Genomic DNA, 17,951 nt, shown 5'->3' on the forward strand with positions numbered 1-17,951 from the left:
TGCTAATGTCAGCCCGTTGAGCCTCACACTGAAATTTGCTGCACCTGGTGACTTGGGAGAGCCCCACACTTAAAACACAAGCCCAGGAGAACAATAAAAGTCACTCAGGAAAACTGCAGAATAAGGCTTCTACTTAATTTACACAATTCAGTCTCAGAGTGAAGAAATCCATGAAAATTACCATTTTCCACACACATCCCAGTGGAAACACACATGCACAGATCTCTATATAAAGACATCCCTAATGTCAATGGGCCCAACTGCCTCATAAAAACCTGCCCTAGAAACTTAGCCTTGTGCGAGTCCAGAGCCTTGGAATTTCAGTTTGGGACCATAATCCAAAAATTCTTCATTAGTTTCCACAAAAACCCACTTACTATGCTTGGCATGCTTATGAAAGGTGCAGCACAGAAAGATTCTATCACGTGGCCTGCATCATTGCATTACCGCCCCGAAGCCACAAATAGTTACATGCTGAAAAGTTCTTGCATTCAGGTCTACTCTCAACCTCACATTTTTCTCCAAGCACCCATCAAGGTATTTCCTTTCTTCCTTCTTCCCTCCCTCCCTTCCTTTTTGAAATAAATACAAATCCTACAAATCATTTCAACAGAGAAAATCTTGTAATTTTGTTCATCATATTGCTACAGCAATCTGTCCACCCACCCACCCATCCATTCATTGACCTGACTTTGCTCGTCTTCCCATTTGCTTATTATTTTTTCATAAACATATTCTTCCTGCAAGATAATTTTTATTTTCCTGAATTCTGGTACAGTACATATTTCTAGTCTTTAATCTTGCTCTCTCTCGTGGTGCTTGCCTCTTCTCTTTCCCTCTCCACTATATGCTTTCATTCCCAAGTCATCTGATGGCATCAAGGGGCACCATGTTTTGCCGTCTTTGAACACATACCATCCTCCTTGCCTTAAATTCACTTCCTACTTGATTTGGCTGGGGAACCACTACGCACCCTGTAAGCTTTAATCCAGACGCTTCTCTTCTTGGTAGACTGCAATCTAGATCTTCCCCTTCCTGTGTCAATGCCCTTTTGCAATGTGACTTTGAAGCTCCACTCACCAAGAGGTGGAGTCTATTTCCACATCCCTTAAATCTAGGCTGGCCTTGTGATTTGCTTTGGCCTATATAATGCAGCAGAAATGATTGTTCTGGGCCTAGGCCTCAAGAAGCCTTGCACACTTTCATTTAATCTTAAACCTTCCTCAGCCACCATGTGAATAAGTCTGGGCTAGCCTGCTGGAGAATTGAGTTGCCCCAGCTATATCCAATCAATTACCAGTTATGTGAGTGAAGCTATCTTGGACTATGCAGCCTCTGGCCAACCTGTCAGCTGATTGCAGATAAATGAGCGAACCCAGCTAAGATCAGCCAAACCTAGCCCAGATCAGCAGAACTCCTCAACTCACCCATAGACCCATAATACATGCTTATTGTTTTAAGCCATTCAGTTATGGGGTTGTCATGCAGCAACAACAGATACTCTCTTTCTTGATTCTATTGAATAGCTGCATCATATCTCCATTATAACTCTTATAACATGACATATTTTCTTGTCTTTCTTTTCCACAAACATGCAAATTCCTTGAGAATAGGGGCAATTTTTGTTTTGTATCCCAAAATCTAAATAGTGCCTGCCAACTTTTCAATAAATAGGTGTCAGAAAAATATCAATGATTAATTAGTTAATTAAGGATTACAGTGATGCCCAAGGGATGGTTTTGGAGGCAAACTAGAGTTTAAATCCCAGCTCTATTTCTTATATGTGTTATTTCAGAGAATTTGGTTAACCTTGCTCTATCTGCTCATCTATAAACTGAAGACGAGAATAATGTATGCTGCAGGATTGTGGTGATAAGATACATATATATTCCCACTCCCTCTTTGGTCCGTATATATGGTAGGCCACAAATGCCAGGGAGTTAACACCCCCTACTTCCACCAAGGGCAGCAGCCCTTAACCAAGGGCGATGGGGGAAGGTGGCTACATACCCTAATTCCCTTGCCCTTGGTTAGGATAAATCCAAGGTATGTTCTATGCTGTATCCCAGAACTACCTAATGGCATCATGCACCTCTTGGTCACAGCAGCCATATGGCACCTTTTCTGTCTTCCTTCTATTCCCTGTCTCACATCCCCACTCCCCTACAAAGATTTACTGGAATCACCTCCCAAATAAACACTAGTATCCAAATTTTTTGTCTCACCATCTGATTCTAGGGAAACCAATCTAAAATACTATTACTCTTGCTGTTCTGTTTTATCCTTATTGCTTCAGAATCTAATTACTTTTTCCAGGAACTTTAACTTCCATTTGAAAGCCTAGCCTTTTAATGATCTCTCTAGCTAATCAAAGAGTTACATCCAATCCAGTGCACAACAAGACCAAGCACAGAATGTGATGTACCATCTTCAGGTCTTCTCAGATGTTTTCATCATGGCTCAATTCTCTGAGTATATGAGGATAGGGTTAACTTGCAGTTGATCTTGGGCAGCTCTGTGCTCATCTTGAAGGACACCTGGAACCATGGTATTGATTCTTGGCCAATAGAGGTGAAATGTACTAGCTAGTGATTTATAACGTGCTGTTAAAAGTCTGAAACTCCCCAGAGGCATCCTGTACCAGCTTGTCTATGCTGTTTATTGAAACTATATGTATTGATGGTTTGCACCTGTTTACCTGTTCACAAAGCCTGTTTTTATCTGCCTGAGCTGTGGGATATAAAATATCCCTCAGTAAGCTTGAGCCTTGGCTCCCCTAAGACCAAGGTGTCACACATGGATCTTGGTGGTTCACAATCAGAAGATGAAGTAATCCTGTGTGATGGAGAAAGGACCCTGGGAGCCGTACCTGGAAGTCTCAGTCCTCTCTGATATTTGCTGGGCTTTCTTTCTCCTGCTGTACCTGATCCTTTGCCTTTATTCCAGCCTTACACGTGTACACCTGGTGAGTCGCAAGAGTCTTTTCAATTACCCAACACTGCATAACTGCTGCACTGAGGCCATCTTCTGACAACAAAAGCCTTTTGAGACGGGTCTGGGGTGGAGGAAGGAAGGGTTCCCACAGCACGCAAGTTTAGAATCATTTCAGAAAGTTACGAGTATTGGAAAGGAGGGCTCTGTACTTTGCTGAGCTCCTAAAATATTGTTTGGCTGAGTTAACATGAACATTCTCTGAACACAGACTTGGCGGTTGGTCCATGCTTCTACAGTGGCTATTGGCTTCCTGAAATCTTACACGCGCCTGCCAAGGTCACTGCATAATTCCTTACCCTTTTACCCTTCCTCTGTGGGCTTTGCACAATGGTCACACACTCCAAGACATGAAGCCCTTACTGTGAACAGCGTTAGTTTCTCTGGCAAACATTGCTTAAATCCACATATTCTTGTCTTTTTAAAACATCAATTTTATTTATTTTTTTGGTGAGGAAGATTAGCCCTGAGCTAACATCTGTTGCCAATCCTCCTCTTTTTGCTGAGGAAGGTTGGCCCTGGGCTAACATTTGTGCCCATCTTCCTCTACTTTATATGTGGCATGCCAGACACAGCATGGCTTGATCAGTGGTGTGTAGGTCCGCGCCTGGGATCCAAACCTGCGAACCCTGGGCCGCTGAAGCAGAGCACGTAAATTTAACCACTACACCACTGGGCCAGCCCCTTAAAACACCAATTTTAAGTTTGTTTTAGTTTTTCCCTCAATGTTCCATATACAAATCCAGTATGGAAGTTTTAGTCTTGAAGTCATGCTTGACTGACCTAAGCCACTAGTCCCTAAAAAACGTATAGGTTTTCTTATCTAGAAAGACAGCCTTCACATAGGCTACCTCTCTGTAGTTTGAGTAACAACATTCTCAGAAGTCAGGAACCATGTAGGGAGCAGAAGTATCTGGAAGGCTCAAGTCTTTGAATGTTACAAGATAACCTGCCTAGAACATGAGATTTCAGGGCAGAATTTTCTTTTCACAATTTGATATCAAACCCCTCTAAGTTTCAGAAAACACAAACATATACCTCATAAGCTGTTCATTGAAACAGCAAAATAAATTACCACTTGACTATTGTATGTTAAAACACAAATGAACAGCATTATCTTTCTTATGGAAATTAGAATTATTTTGGGGGATTCATAAAGAGCATTGGTGGTCATCTCATTTAATCTAGCTGAAGCAGATCCAAAATATATTTTAAATCCATCTATTCCCAATGCCATGTCCGGAAGCCAACTTACCATCATCTCTTGCCTAGGTGACAGCACCCTGTTTTCCACTATTACTGAGCTATAATAAAGCAGGAAAATTTAAAATATAAATTCACTCCTCTGCTAATTACTCTCCGATGGCTTCTGTCTTCATTGGAGTAAAATCAAGATACCTTGCCATGTCAAAAGGCTCTCCAAATTCCTCTCCTACATCAAGCTTCTCCAAATGCCCTCCCAAAGCAATGCAGACCTGCTTTCCCAGGCTTGAACATATCTGTCTGGATCCTGCTTCGCGGCACATGCAGACCCTAGCTTCAAACCTTCACTCAGCTGGCTCTTTTCCATCATTCCACTCTCAGCTCAAAATTCTCTGAGTGGTCTGATGTGACATTCAAACTAAAGCATCCCCTCAATCACCCTTTATCTCATTAGCCTGTTTACCATGTTCATAAACATTATTAATGGCTACCAGTTTCTTCTGCATTTATTTACTTATCTCCTCCCACTAGAATGTCAGCTCCTTCAAGGCCACACACTTGCCTTTTTTGCTCACTTTCATATCCCTAGTGCCTAGAACAGTTTGCAAGCACGTAGAAGTCACCCAACAAATGTGTGTTGAATAAAAAAGGTCCTTTTGTGTTTTACTATTGCATAATTTAAAATAAAATTTAAAGGGCAAAACCATGTTATTTATTCCCCTACCTTTTTATGATGGCTGTAGATGAATTAGACTCCAGAGGAGTGTGGCTATTTCTGTCCTGCAACTTTTCGTTGGAGTTCTTCAGTGTTCTTCATTTTCCCTCGGTGTTCATTTTGGCAAGAGGTGGAAGCATTCTGCCACAGTGTATTTCTGTAACAACATGGTACCGACATGAGTCAGAATCCCACCAACATCATGCTCTGTTTAAAAATCAACATATAATCTCATTTACTTTCATTTCTCCTACATACTGTCCATCCTTTCTTTACTGTTACATTTTCTCACGCATGCAGCTACTGGTCTGTATATTATTACCTGGAAACCTCCAGGCAGTGTCAGGCACCCCTTAGCACCTTGCCTGCATCTGTCACAGCACTTTCTCTAATCATTCCACTGTGAGGCCATCTCTTAGATAGATGGTGAGCCCTACTGGGACAGAAATGGTGCCTTTGGTCCCTGACTCTCTGAGTTCTAGCCCAGTAACTATACATCTTTAGGACAATTGATTCTCATTATTTGCAGGGGTTGTTCTATGAAGTTACCACAAACACTGAATTAGTGAATGCCGAATCACTGCTCCTAGGGGAAATACAGGATTAGGTTTACGCTAGTCTCTAGCCCCAACATTTTCATCGATCAACCAACATATAACCTTGTTTTTATGTGTGTTTCTGTTTAAAGACACCTTATCTAATATATATTGTCGATTCACTAACATGCAACTCACAGCCAACAGCATTACAACTCACGCCTGAACAAAGCTTACCTAACACATGTATTTTTTCCATAAGGCATGTCACAGCCTTCTTGCACTAAGGAACACTAGACAGCACTTCAGCACTATGCTGGAGGACTATTTCAAACAGGAAAAAAAAAAAAAAAAAAGCACAGAAATGCAGAAAACATGAGAAAGTGAATTTGCAAATACAGAACCCATGCATAATGAGGACTGACTGTATACACACTGGCTGAATCAAAGTTATATGTGGATCTATAAGTTCCTAAGCTTGCTTATGGTTCAGCACAGCATTGCTATTTAAATGAGTAAATAATAAATACTATTGATAGGGCAGAAAGGGACTAAATACAGATTTCATATGCTTCATGAAAGATCCAGGAACCAAAAGTAGTTATTCTCTCCCATCCTATTAAAAAGACAAATTCCAGATCCCAGTTCTTTTCTTCTGCCTGATATTAATCATTGCTCATATAATTTTCAGACAAGTCTAAAGAAAATTTCTCTGAAAATAATTATAGGTTGATAGTCCACCTTATTCATTATGGGACAACTCCAACTGCTCCCAGAATACAGCTCTATTTTTCTCCTTGGATAAAAAGAAATACCTACTTTTATTTCATTATATGCATCAGTTAACTATAGGTACACAATGTACATACTTAGCAGACTTGTATTTTCTGTAAAAATGCCAGTACTTTGTGACACAAAAAAATGGAGGTATTACACACTGTATCTACTTTCCAGTGCATGTGAAAAACATTTAAGACTTCTTTAAGAATATATCAGTTTAAAAGCTGTTGCAAAGATTTTCCAATTAAGTTTACTTCTCAATATTTTACACTGGTTAAATTTAACCTTGATTCATTTGTAGTTCATAGAAGGTGATCTGTTGGTAAAAATCAGCTTAAAACCATGCCCTATGTTTTAAATTATCATTGCTAAGGTCAGTAGGACTTGCAAATTAGCAATGACTTGCATAGGGAACAAGAAATCCTAGAAGGATGCTTCCGAAAGCGCAGTTCTTATGTGCTTTTGATTTAGTTCAAAATCAGCTAACATATAAGTAGATATAAGTTCCTTTTAAAGTCTTGAGATACTCTTCATATATTTCAGAGTATCAAAAGGTAAGTCACCTCGTCAGGAAATGCAATTCAGCATGGATATAACCATATGGGTCTACTGCATAACAATAATTCAACATATTTTACAAAGGTAATACCTTGGTCCAGAAAAATAAAATGAATTAAATGATCTTATTTATTTTATACCTTATTAGTACCATTATATTACATTTTCTATATAATTAACCAATATTCACTTAGAGTTTATTTCATAAGAATTAGCATTACGTTAAGTTTTCTATTTATATTGCAAATAACCAAATTAATTTTTAAAAAATCAGATGCCATAAACTTACTTTACTACATGCCTAGATCACCACTAAAACTCTCCTCTCAAATTTCTTTCTCTTTAAATATGCCACCAAGAAACCTTTATCTATATATCTCTGATAAAGCCATACTGCCACTATCGACCTAGAAAAAGCAATCTGAATATTCAGTAGAGTATGTTCAGCTAACAGCTATCCCATTCTGAATCTGGTGATAATGTACACCTTAACATGAGGTACTGATGCCAATTAAATTTAATATTTGTGTTTTCAACCTTCAAGAGGAAGGGGTTGGCTTTGGAATAGGCAGAGGTAGCTCCACCTTGTACTAGCTGCACAATTTGGGCCAAATCGTTATTCCTCAAGTTTATTTATTCATCTGAAAAATGGAGATGAACACCATTTTCTATAACATAGAGTGGTCCTCAGGATAAAGTAAAAGTGGCCTATGTAAAGTACCTAGCCAACGGTGAATATTAAAACATATTAGTTCTTGTTTTTAAGTATAAAACCAACCCAAGCAGCATTTTAGATAATTGAATTTAGCCCTTAAAACCAAAAAGTAGTGACCTCTCACCTGTGAATAATTTGGGGGGAAAAAAAAAAGCTATAGTTCACCCACAGAAATATTTTTTACCAGAAAAATAAGCATCTCTATGGCCGTGATGTGTGTGTGTGCTATAAAAATAGAGATATACCCGCCAAAGAAGCATAACTAAGTTTTCAACACATAGGTCTATGCCATTTTGTCCATTTCATTTTCATAGATTCTCTGATAAATTGGCCCCTCAATATTGGGCACCTTGACCATCAGGTCAAAGAAAAAAACCAAAAACTTCATTAGAAATGGCACTTGACTCTGAGATATGAATATACTATTGGGCTCACTGGCAAATTACTAAAAAACTCAAGATTCTATTTTATGTAAAACTGAACAAAGATTTACCATCAACTGCACACTTTTTTTTTTTCCTCCACACATTCAAGGACGAGAGCACTTAAGTAGATACATTTTAAGGTGCTTTAGACCCAGGATGAAACGGGTCCCATCAGCCCTGCAATCTTATAATGTTTGTTGCATTATTCGCCTTTTTATCTACTTCCCCTTATACCGAGAGATGCAAATATGTGAATGGTAGGTTTGATACGTGGTCTGTGCTATTATGTTAGAAAAACAGGACTTTTTCTCTCTCTCAAGGAGAACAGGCTATCACCTTGGCCTCATTAATATTGAGTTCTGGCCAAATGAACTCCAATGGGTTATGAAGTCATGAAAGATGCTAAATCTCATCAGGTCAAGGTCTTCCAACAACTCTGAGGCATTGGGGTAAAAGGAGAAAAAAATGGATTGTATGGAGAAAACGTAACACAATTTATTTTTTAACTTATTTCTTTTAACTAAAATAGAACTTCTCCACAAGAAATGAATATGGATCACTCTTCTTGAAAATATATCTTCGCCACTGTGCCCTTTAGCTTTCTCTCTGTATATACTTTATAATGTGGATAATTCTATACTTTCAGCTAGATGCTGTGCTCATCTAATAGGTAAACTCTAGATACACAAAAGGGTTTCATTACCAGGTCTGACAGTGTAAAAGCCAAGCAGAAAACAAGCTGGCAGAGACAGTTTAATACAAACCTCCTCCAAGGAACTGAAAACAACATCACATTTGTTTCCTGCTCCTCATCTGCCCCTCTGTGATCTTTGTCTCTCTGTATAATAAAATATTGATAGCCAGAGCTCAGCCCCCCTTCCTCTTTCCTCTCTGCTGGAATAAGATGCATTCTGCTTCCATGGGAGAAAACAACACAATAGAAACACTGAAAATTTGAATAAATAACTTCGGGCGAGTAGAAAACCCGATCCGCTCAAAAACGGATTTTCTTTGATTCAAAGCAAGGTAACTGTGACATATGGGACTGTATTTTGGCCGTAATTATATATGCATTTGTCGACTGCACTGAATCTTCTCTAGGGAAACTTCGAGAGCCCACAGAACTATTTGTTGTCTTTGGATTTCCTCAAACGTGGATTGAGCACTATTTTGTTTTTCTTTTCAGGTAACAACAAAACCCGGTTTTTAAAAACAATCTCAACCTTTTTCTACAGGAAAATATCCTGCTTGAATGTCTGGCCTCTATCTATGAGACATTTCCCCTAAGACCAGAAGGACTGAGCTTTTCAGGACTGTGAACTATACATAATATTCCCACGTTAAGGCTCTTTTCACCTCGAAGAGAGGTTTGCTTTAGTTTATTCCGGCTGCTATCACAAAGTACCAGAGACTGGGTAGCTCATGAACAACAGAAGTTTATTTCTCACAGTTCTGGAGGCTGGAAGTCCAAGATCGGGGTGTCAACATGGTCGGGTGAGGGCTTGCTTCTGGGATGCATCCTCACGTGGCAGAAGGGGCTGGGGAACTCTGTGGGACTATCTATCTATCTATCTATCTATCTATCTATCTATCTATCTATCTAATCTATCTATCTCTATCTATCTATCTATCTATCTATGTATCTAATCTATCTATCTCTATCTATCTATCTATCTATCTATCTATCTATCTACCTACCTACCTACCTACCTATCTTTGTGAGGAGATCAGCCCTGAGCTAACATCTGTCAATCCTCCTCTTTTTGCTGAGGAACATGGGCCCTGGGCTAACATCTGTGCCCATCTTCCTCTACTTTATATGGGACGCCGCCACAGCATGGCTTGCCAAGCCGGGCGTCAGTGTGTGCCCGGGATCCGGACCGGAGAACCCCAGCCGCCGCGCGTGCGCACTTAACCGCTTGCGCCACCGGGCGGGCCCCTGTGGGACCTCTTTTAGAAGCACACAAATCCCATTCATGACAGCTCCACCCTCACGACCTAATCACCTCCCCCAAAGCCTCACTTACTAACACTACCACCTTCTGGGGTTAGAATCTCAACATATGCTTTTTCGGGGGTGGGGAGTACACAACAGACCATAGCAAGTGTGCAGGTCAGGAAAATCAAAGGTTCAGTTCTGGTCACTGTGATACACTGATTGCAAAAAATGGCCCAAATTCTTCATCTTTCACTGTATCCATGCTTTTTACCAAGCAAATTTTTAGACAGAATGCTGATCTGGCTACGTGACTTGATTTGGCCAATGGGACATTAGCAGCTTCCCTATACTTTCAAGTGCTTGTGCGTTTCTGATTTTTCTTGCCTGTCTGACACTATTATGAAAACACATTGAGGCCAGCTGATGCAGAATGAGAGAGACAAGCAGAGAAACAGCGTGGCCTGGTCACTCAGCCAAAGGCATCCTAGATAAGTCAACAGCCACTTGACAAATAGGTATAAGCCCAGCCAAGTCAGCAGAGCCATCTAGTCAACCCGTAGGTGACTGAAGATGCTTAAGCAAGCCCAGCCTAGATCAGCTGAACCCTGCAGAGTTGTGAACTTAAATGTATAAATAATCACGTGGCTGCTTGTTACACAGCATTTTCATGGCAATAAATGCCTGATACAGGAAATTCGCTCTTCACCCAAATATGAGGAATGCAGTGGCACCTCATGCAAGGCAATCCTAAAGACTGTGGGTGACAGAATGCTGATCCTACTTACTGTTCTCACAGTCTAGGCTGGTTGTGTGTTACAAATAGAATGTAGTAAGAAATTAGTAACAGAAACGGAATCATAAATAAATGAATGAACCACAAAACCCAGGCTCTCTCACTTGTACAGGCCCATTCCAAGAATGGCCCAGCCCAGTTGACTGAAAACATTTTTTTAATTTATAGTGTAAGAAAGTTTATTAAAGTTTTTGGTACTGGAGTATATTTCTAAGGAGTACTGTCAAATTTGAGAAACTTCTCTCAAATGTAAGATTTCAGGGCATTTCAGGATTGCTTCGAATTGGCAACACTCAGCTACTCATTTATCACCAATGTCCTCATTGACTTTGCTTCTGATATCTTTCCTGCACAATATGGAAAGAGATAAATGTATCATGAAGCCAATGAAACCAAAGGCTCATGGCCAATCACTTGTTCATGAACATCAAGGCCCTGGGAAAGACTCTAGCAATATGTTCACATGGTCATATATTTTTGCAAAATATGCAAAAGTAAGATATTTTAACAGCAACTGGTTAAGATTTCTATTTCTTTGCATTCCAGCTTCCTACATCACACTTCTCTACATGTTGCATGGAGTTGGGGTGGCTACAGTTACTTTGGGGCTCTAGCTAAGGGAGAACTTGCATTGGGAATGCATTTTGTTTGTAATTCATGGGATATAGTTATGTGTGTTGCAGTAAATTTCCATTACAGTTAAGTCTTTGCTAGTCATCCCAACATAGCAATGGCTTTCAGGTATTCTCCAACACTTGCATGTACTGACTGACCCAGCATCATGGTACAAAGATGCAGGACCTGAGGGCATATTGCAATGTAAGTGTGCCCTGCAGTTCCAGCTATATATGCATGGAGGAAGTCTGCCTTTTATAAAGTTTTAAAGTTTCTTGAACTTTACAACATGGGTACATCAACACAGTAAGTATGCTAAAATGTATTTTCAAAGAACTTACCCAAAGAGGTGCAAGACCTGTAGACCGAAAACTATAATTGTTGAATGAAATAGAAGACACAAAGAAATGGAAAGATATGTCGTGCTCTTGGAGTGGAAGAATTAACATAGTTAAGATGTCCATACTTCCTAAAGCAATCTACAGATTCATTGAAATCCCTATCAAAGTTCCAATAACATTTTTCACAGAAATAGAACAAAGAATCCTAAAATTTATATGGAACAACAAAAGACTCCGAATAGCCAAAGGAATCCTGAGAAAAAAGAACAAAGCTGGAGGTATCACACTCCCTGATTTCAAAATATACTACAAAGCTATAGGAACCAAAACAGCATGGTACTGGAACAAAAACAGACACACAGATCAATGGAATAGAATCGAAAGCCCGGAAATAAACCCACACATCTATGGACAGCTAATTTTCAACAAGGGAGCCAAGAACATACAACGGAGAAAGGAAAGGCTCTTCAATAAATGGTGTTGGGAAAACTGGATAGCCACATGCAAAAGAATGAAAGCAGACCACTATCTTACACCATACACAAAAATTAACTCAAAATGGATTGAAGATTTGAACGTAAGACCTGAAACCATGAAACTTCTAGAAGAAAGCATAGGCAGTACACTCTTCGGCATCAGTCTTAGCAGCATATTTTCAAGTACTATATCTGAAAGGGCAATGGAAACAATAGAAAAAACAAACAAATGGGACCCATCAAATTAAAAAGCTTCTGCACAGCAAAAGAAACCATCAACAAAACGAAAAGAAAACCTAACAATTGGGAGAAGATATTTGCAAACCATACATCTGATAAGGAGTTAACCTCCAAAATATATAAAGAACTCATACATCTTCACAACAAAAGAACTAACAACCCAATGGAGATTCCTCAGAAAATTAAAGAGTAGAACTACCATATGATCCAGCTATTCCACTGCTGGGTATTCATCCAGGGAATGTGAAAACATGAATGCATAAAGATATATGCACCCCTATGTTCACTGCAGCATTATTCACAATAGCCAAGACTTGGAAGCAACCTAGGTGCCCATCAAGGAATGAATGGATAAAGAAGATGTGGTATATACACACAATGAATACTGGCTGAATGAATGAATGAATGAACACAATGAATGAATATGGCTGAATACTACTCAGCCATAAAAAAGGATGAAATCTGGCCATTTGTGACAACATGGATGGATCTTAAGGGTATTATACTAAGTGAAATAAGTAACAGGGAGAAAGTCAAATACCGTATGATCTCATTCATAAATAGAAGATAAAAACAACAAACACATAGAGACAGAGATTGGATTGGTGGTTACCTGAGGGGAAGGGAGGAGGGAGTAGATTGAAAGGGGTGATTAGGCACATGTGTATGGTGATGGGTTGTAATTAGTCTTTGGGTGGTGACCATGATGTAATCTATACAGAAATCAAAATATGATGTACATCCAAAATTTATATAATTTATAAGCCAATGTTACCACAATAAAAAATAAATTAAAATAAATTAATTAATTAAAAAAATTTTGTTTAGAAAATCAATAAGGTTTGAACATACCATTTAGCTCCAATATGGAAAGTTGTTTTGAAGGTATTAAAACAAGCGAGAAATTAAATCTCCTTGCTTTGACTGTATAAAAAGAGTACTTTTTTATGTCATCTTTATATTTATTTATTAAAGAATGAAGGAAAAACTAAGAAAAAATTAATGGAATATGAAACAGAAACAATTAAAATGATTAAATCAATGAAAGTCATTCTGACATCGATGAAGCCTCTTGTACCAAAATAATTTCGAGACCACACCCAAAGCATTCATTAGGAGGGAAATTGTGAATAGAATTGTGAATAGAAGTAACAGATTTGTTCTTGTTTGATAATTTAATTAACAAAGAGGAGTGAATCATATGAACACAGGGAAATATTTATATTCTTCCTGATCTGACATAAATGAAGATTGTGAAGATAACATAAACCTCATCATAATTATAACAAGGAAGACACTGATAAGTCACTGGTCATGTGGTTCATCAACTTAAAGAGTATTAAGATTAGTCATTGTACAAGCAAACTTCAAATGCACTGAAAGCTTAGGACTCATAAATTCAAGAGATGTGATAGAGGTTTTCCAAAATTTGATAATTCTAAAAAAGTTTACATGCCATTACTGATAACAAGATGTTATACCAAAATAAACTTCTCTAAATGTCAGTAATAAAAAATAAATTTCCATCAGACATCTTAAATGAAAGCCTGTATTATGTTTCTCTTCTCTCCATAGAAGAATGTTTCAAAATACCTTTCATATTTAAAGGTAAAGAGATAATCAAAGCATCTTTAGCCAAAATGTATACGTGTCCAAGTACTGAAGAGGTAGGGTAGGCAGTCTATTAATAAAAACATACTGTGTTTCTGATTTTGTGATGTTTACATTGTCAGCTTTTTAATTTTGTAATTTGTTATGAATTATTACCTCACTCTAAATATTCACACTCCTACCTTTGTATCCACAGGCACACTTTCTAAACTCACAGATCTTTAGGTTTATGGATCTTGTTTGCTGGGCCATTGGCTACTTTTCCCAATATGATTGCTCAGAAGTTCAAATTTAAAGAACGAGCTAAAATGTATATCCAAAGCATGGCTACAGTTCAATCAACTTAGAAACGACACAGCCAAAAAGCAGCAGCCTCGGCAACTCTCTCTTTGTGATGGCTACACACAGCAATGTCACTTCTGGAACTCATCTTCGACTGGGTAGTATGTTTCAAGAAACTGAAATCCCGATAAGGGTAAGTGATTCTAAGTGAAACGGATGGTAACGAAATGCATGACAACATGGAGCACAGGCATTTTTTTAAGCAAAGAAAAATGTGATAGAACTTTAATTATATGGCTGAAAGGGAAAAAGCACAAGGATTTTTGTCAAGTACTTCAAAGTGTTAGTGCCCAAAACAGAACGATGAGCTAAACGTGCTAGAAACTAAAGAGGTGCCCTGGGATATGTTTAATTCAATGGAATAGAGAAAGTATAAGTTATAAGCGTGGAATGACTGGCCCAAAGACGTACCCATTTAGAGTCTTCTTGATTTTTTTTTTTTTTTGAATCTAGTGTACTTACTAAATCTAGTGTACTTACTTTGTTTTATTTCTAGAAATTCTACCAACTCTATGATTTGAATACAGTTAACACCAAACACACGTACACTTCATTTAACCTACTGTGATTGAGTCATTCTTCAACCTTTTTGGTTAGCAAGAAAATATATTGTTTTCTAAGAGGCAAAAAACCACAATGTATTCATTTTTTAATTTTTAATTTTTTTAAGTAATAACAAAGCTGTGGCAAATCAAATATTATCAAAGGTGAGCTCTATGGTAGAGGTTGCAAACTGAGGACACAAGGGCAAAAATCTCACTATTTAACCAAATTGATGTTTAAAATGTTTGAAATAGGGGGTTCATGATGTTGATAAGTCCTGTTACTGGTGGTGTTAACCTGATCACTTGGTTAACGTGGTATCTACCCGTAGTATAATGTTACTATTTTCCCCCTTTGTCATTAGTAAATATCTCGGAGGTGATACTTTCGAGACACTGGAAATGTCCTGTTCTCCACAACTTTAGCCCACTAACTTTAGCATCTGTCAGTGGACTGTGTCTGCAACAATTATTACTGTGGCATTTGCCTAATGGTAATTTTCTATTTCCTCTCATTCTTTCAGTGGAATTTATTTAATTCCACTTATTAATTGGAATTCTTCTATAAAGGAGAACTGTCCCTTCACCCCATTTATGTATTCAATTATTTATTTATATCAGCATGTACCAGGGGATGTTTATTTAATTCTGTAGGTTATAATCCAAAACTCTCATTATATATTTGGTTGCTCAAGTTGTCCCAGTTTCAGCCATTTGTAACTCTTCAGATTGGTTCATGTGTCCTTTTGACATGTTCTTGTTCTTTTTTGAATGCTACCTTACTTTCTGATAACACAAATATTCTGGGCAATTCTCATGTTTTCCCTGCCCCAGCCATGGAATTAACTACTTCTCCAAAGAGCTCTGGTTCCCTTCATTGGAGAAAGGTGTTTAGAAATCAAGATCTGGGTGCTAGGTGTGCTCTTTGCTACTGGGGTGTCATTGATTTTAGGCTCTCTCAGTGGACAGATTTAGAAAGTATACGTACGTATACTAACTCATGCATATACATACATCTGTGTTTATGCATAACCTCAATCTAATCATGACAAGCCATCAGACACATCCAAATGAAGAGATACTCTACAAAATAACTGGCTAGTATACTTCAAAAGCATCAAGTTCATAAAAGATAAGGAAAGAATGAGTAACTGTCTCAGACTGAAGGAGACTAAGGAGACATGACAACCAAATGTAATTTGGGATCTTGGATTGAACAGAAAAAGGACATTAATGGGAAAACTGATGAAATCAAATGAGGTCTGTGGCTTAGGTTATAGTAGGAGCTGGCAAACTATAGCCCATGGGCCAAATCTGGTCTGCAACCTGTTTTCGTAAATAAAGTTTTATTGGAATGCAGATACTCTCATTTATTTACATATTGTCTATGACTGTTTTTGTGCTATAACGGCAGAGTTAAGCAGTAGTGACAGACACCTAAAATAGTTATTATCTGACCCTTTACAGAAAAAGCTTGCTAACTCCTGATTTATAGTCTTGTACCTTTTTTTGTTGCTGAGGAAGATTAGCCCTGAGCTAACATCTGTGCCAATCTTCCTCTATTTTGTATTTGGGTCACTGCCACAGCATGGCTGACAAATGGTGTAGGTCTGTGCCTGGGATCCAAACCCACGAACCCAGGCCACCAAAGCAGAGCACACCAAACTTAGCCACTATGCCATGGGGCCGGCCCCTTGTACCATTTTTAAATTCCTATCTTTGATAATTGTACTGTAACAGTTTGTAAAATGTTAACATTAGGAATGAAGAGTATATGAAAACTCTTTGTACTATTTTTTTTCTTCTCCCCAAAGTCCCAAGAATGGTTGTATATCCTAGTTGTAAGTCCTTCTAGTTCTTCTATGTGAGCTGCCGCCACAGAACTGACTGACAGGTGGTGTGGTTCCATGACCAGGAAGCGAACCCGGGCCTCCAAAGTGGAGAGTGTAGAACTTTAACCACTAGGCCATCAGGACTGGCTCTCTTTGTACTATTTTTGCAACTTCTCTGTAAGTCTAAAATTATTTCAAAATAAAAATTAAAAATATTTGAATTAGGTGCTAACATATAAAATACAGGAGATTTCACATAACATTTTTGTCTTTGTGGGGTTTCTTAAAAAATCAAGAAGTTTGATAACACTGCCCAACAATCAAAGTTAAATGAAAGTTTGGACCTGTGGCTAATGTGTCTGATACTGCTGGTTATTGACTCAATATTGACTTCCACAGCATCAGAACTCTGATTTTGTTTGGACACGAGGTATCAGATAAAGGACCATACTTCCTAACCTCTCTCATAGCCAGTGGTGATCAATGATGTATAAGCACAGGTGTTTTGGTGAGACTTTAAAGAAAGCTCATTAGACAGGTCAGAAGGCTGGCATGAGCCCTTTTTGTCCTTTCCCCTTCCTACTGCTTCTTGCCTAGAAAATTCAATGTGATGGCTGGAGTTACAGCAGTTATCTTACACCATGAGGTGAGAACAGAGGCCATGCATCCATCCTCACTTCAGGTAGAGCCCAAAGATAGAAGAAGCTTGGGGTAGATTTACTGTGGCCTAATTTCTCATGCACTTTTGTATTTACGCCCTTTGCAACATCTCCCATCAAGAGGTACAATGTGTTTCCTAACCCATTTAATCTGGGCTGGCCCTATGACTTGATTTGGCCAAGAGAATGTGGCAGAAGTGATAGACTATCAGCTCTGAACCTAGACCTCAATAGGACCTGAGTGATTCTACTCTCTCTCGGAAATCTTCCACTCATATGTGAAGTATCTCATGCTCGAGAATGATGAGATGTCATGTGGAGTGGGATCCATTTGTCCTAGCTGAGGACATGCTAACCCAGCTCTAGCCAGTCCTCCAGATATATGAGAGAAGCCAGCCAAGATCAACAGAGCTGCTTACTCAACCCAAGGCTGACTGCAGATGCAGGCAAAACACCAGCCAAGAACAGAAAATTCTCCTAGATGATTTGTAGACTTATGAGCAATAGTACATTCTTGTTTTACAACACTGAGTTTGGAGTGGTCCGCTAGGCGGCATTAACCGCCTGATAAAGATCCTGCATCTCTCATGACCATGGAGTCACCACTGTGGCCTGAGAGATTTTGCCTAAAGTCACCT

The 17,951-nt window shown here is 38.7% G+C and overlaps 1 protein-coding gene across 1 annotated transcript in view; it reads right to left on the minus strand.

The window, feature by feature from the left end:
* PAK5 (p21 (RAC1) activated kinase 5) overlaps positions 1–17,951 on the minus strand; it is a 299,091-nt gene that overhangs the window by 180,362 nt on the left and 100,778 nt on the right. The window contains exon 2 of the mRNA XM_014790078.2: positions 4,919–5,066. The gene's annotated coding sequence lies outside the window, so the exon portion shown is untranslated. The remainder of the gene's footprint in view (positions 1–4,918; positions 5,067–17,951) is intronic.

This window comes from Ceratotherium simum, chromosome 21 (assembly GCF_057802395.1).
Source record: "Ceratotherium simum simum isolate JZ-2026a chromosome 21, ASM5780239v1, whole genome shotgun sequence".
Taxonomy (NCBI): domain Eukaryota; kingdom Metazoa; phylum Chordata; class Mammalia; order Perissodactyla; family Rhinocerotidae; genus Ceratotherium; species Ceratotherium simum.